Below are 1,178 nucleotides of genomic sequence, written 5' to 3' on the forward strand. Positions count from 1 at the left end.
GGCAGGGAGGGTCGAGCGGGCGCCGGGTCCCGCGGTCACTGCAGAAACGGCGTCGGCTTCCCCATGGCCCGGGCGCGGCGGCAGGGACCCAAGGTTTGCGAGGGGAGCAGCCGTTCCCTCCCCGTCTGTCTCTCCGTCCGTCCGTCCGTCTGTCCTCTCGCTGCCGCGTCTCCTTCCCACCGACTCCTCAGCTCTCCCCAGCAGCAGCGGGCGAGGAGGAAGCTCCGGCGAGTCTTCGCTCGCCCCTCCGGCAGCCCCGGGACGGTCCCGCCTGCACTTCCACGGCCCCGCGGAGCGGGGAGAAGGCTCCCGTCCTCGCAGAGCGGAGCGGCAAAGAGAGTGAGCGCCAGCCCCTCCGCGCCGGGGCCCCTTCGCTGCGCTCCGAAGGCCTCCGCCGTGCGGGGTGACTGCGGCGGTCGAGCCCGCCGCTGCCGCCCTTTATGGGGTTTGCGCGGGCCGCCCCCACCCCCGGCGCGGCCCGCCGCCCCCCGCCGCGCCGCCCCTCGGCTCTAGGCCGCTGAGCTCACTGCGTGCGTAACGCGGCCGCGGGCGGCCCCCGCCTCCCCCCCCCCGCCTCCCCGTCCCCGACGAGGCGGGACGGGACGGGGCGCGGCACGGCGAGCAGAGCCCGGGGTCGGCCCTTGGCTGCCGGGCGGGGAGGGGGTGGGGGGCGGGCTGCGGGCTGCCACGGCGCAGCCCCTTCCCCCGCCCCCGCGGCTCCCCTTCCCTGGGGCCCTCCCGACGGCGGGGGTGTCCTTTTCCCCCGCCCCCCGAGGGCAGCCGCGCTCGGCCCGGGGGCTGTGCGGGACGGGGCGGGGGGTGGGGGGGGTGAGGCTTCTCGGGGGCGCACGTCACCCGGCCGGCGGGCTCGGGTCTCCGCCCTGGGGATGGGGAGCGGCAGGTGGACGGTCCGGAGCTCCTAGAGGGGAGGCGGGGGGGAAGGGAGGGGAGAGAGATCCCTTCCCAGGTCGCGTTCGTGGCTTTTCCTTTTTATTAATTAAAAAAAAAAAAAAAAAAAAAGCAATTCTTGTCCTTACACAGCCCCAGGAGCGACTGTCGTCTGTGCACCTGTACTTCTGGGAATCGCTGGAATCACTTAAGCAGAGACATTTGCGTAGGTGCGGCCAGCATGTTCCTTTGAAGCCGTAACCAACCCGCCATAGTGGCACAGTTAATCC

The sequence above is a fragment of the Gallinula chloropus genome (genome assembly GCF_964237585.1).
Source record: "Gallinula chloropus genome assembly, chromosome: 1".
Classification (NCBI taxonomy): domain Eukaryota; kingdom Metazoa; phylum Chordata; class Aves; order Gruiformes; family Rallidae; genus Gallinula; species Gallinula chloropus.